A 2174-nucleotide genomic window follows, 5' to 3' on the forward strand; every position below is an offset into this window, starting at 1 on the left:
TTGCTAGCGAGTTTCAACCAATTAATATAAAAACAGGGTGTGGTCCTAGAGGCGTATCTAATTCGACTGAGTGGCTATCAATTACCTTCACCACTGTATACTTAGCGTTCTTCCAGTCGAGCTTCTTTGAGCTTCGCCCTGTGCCGTACTGCTGATCGAGCTTCAGCCATACCTTGTCGCCTACTCGGTAGCTCTGTGCCTCTCTCCGAGTCTTGTTCGCCTGTCTCTCCTGTTCTTGTTGAGCAACCGCCATGCCTGCCTGGGCTAGTTCTACGGCTTGTTGTAGCTTAACCGCGATCTCTGCTGCTTTCTGTTCGTCCGAAAGCTGTTCGGCTGGTTTCCGTTGTTGTCTTTCGTTGCTAAGCTCTAGCTGCAGCGGCTCTACCTCATGTCTATGCTGTAAGAAGAAGGGTGACATTCTAGTCGACGTTGCATTCCTGCTATTAATCGCAATCTAGGCCATTAGGCAGAGCCGTGCCTAGTCGTCCTGAGCCTAGTTTGTAAACGATTGGATATAGGTTTCCTAGACGCTGTTCATCCTCTCTATTGCGCCGTTTGTCTGCGGGTGGTAGGCAGTTGATAGTCTCCGCTTGATCTTTAGAAGCTCGCATAGTTTAGCCCATAGTGTACTCACGAACTAGCTGCCTCTGTCGGAGGTAATAGCGTCTGGTAGCTAGTGATATGCAACCACGCGCTCGATGAACTTTTGGACGACGGTTTCCGTCTTCGTATCCAGGAGCGGTACGAAGATCGCACCCTTGCTAAGCCGGTTAGTAACCACCATCAGGCTAGTCATGCCTTCGCTCTCTGGTAGTCCTTTGACGAAATCTATGGAGATCTCCTTCCAGATCCGAGTGGGTATCGGCAGTGGTTTCAGAAGGCCTTGCGTGCCCTCTCTCCAGGACTTGCTCCGTCCGCAGGTGTCACAGTTTCTAACGTATCTTCGGATCGAATTGGTCATGCCTGGCCAAAAGTAGTCCCTTGCGAGAATCTTGTACGTTAGCTCGCGCCCTAGGTGACCAGTGACTAGTGAGTCGTGGGCACTGCTAATAATTGCCGTTCGCAACTCGTTGTTGTCTAGCACCCACTTGCGCCCTTAGTAAAACAGGACTCTACTATCTACTAAGCAATCTTTAATTAAGCACTTTAGGCCTAAGTTTACAGAGAAACGTCTCTCTTAGTCCTCTATTGCCTTCTTCGCTCCTTAGTAGACACGATCCTTCGCTGTCGCTTCTTGCTAGAGCTTCTCTAACTTATTCTACTCTAGCACTTTTTTATTTAGTACTCTAGGAAGGAGCTGATCTGATTCTTCTCTAGATAGGGGGATAGCCTCCTCTTCCCGCTGCTGGCTTCGTGTCCTCGTTGCCATCACTAAGATAGCTTCTTCTAGTTCTTCTTCTATTACCTCCTGATAGGAGTTCGTTGGCTTAAATATTTGTACGAAGCGCTTCTGTAAGCGCTCGTCTTCTGCCCCTACAGGCAGGTCTTGTTCTCTTCTTAAAAGCGCGTCGGCTCTCACGTTCTGCTTACCTAGCTGATACAGCAGCTCTAGGTTGTATCTACCAAGTAAAAGCGACTATCTCACCTAACGTTTGTTTAGCATACAGGGTTTTATAAAGTACTCTAGATTCTTGTAATCTATAATCACCTTAAACTTCTTAACTAAACGCAGTTTAGAGTCCCATTCCTTAAGGCATCGTACTACTGCAAGTAACTCCTTGTTGTGGATCTTGTAGTTGCACTCGTGCGCGCTATTCTTCCGCGAGAAGAACGCGCAGGGTCGTAAGACTCCATCATCACCGTACTGCGATAGCACTCCGCCTACCGCGTAGCCGCTTGAATCGCACTCGAGCACTGTCTCCTGATCTGGGTCGAACGCCGCCAGCGTTGGCTCCATAACAAAGATCTCTTTTAGCTTGTCAAAGGCTAATTGCTCTTTAGGTCCCTATTAGAAAGGGACGTCGCCTATAAGTCTAGTAAGAGGTGCGGCTAGCTATGCAAAGTTCTTAATAAACCTTTAGTACGGAGGTGCCTCACAAAAGTTTTGTCCTGCCAAGAATAATTTAGCCGAAATCTGGCCGCTCTCCTACACAACGCCTATCTCTCCCCTCTATATACTCATTACCACCTTGTAGCTCAATTATCTTTGGAATATGTATAAGAATACGCTCAAT

Source organism: Exserohilum turcica (assembly GCF_000359705.1).
Source record: "Exserohilum turcica Et28A unplaced genomic scaffold SETTUscaffold_5, whole genome shotgun sequence".
NCBI classification, from domain to species: Eukaryota; Fungi; Ascomycota; class Dothideomycetes; order Pleosporales; family Pleosporaceae; genus Exserohilum; species Exserohilum turcicum.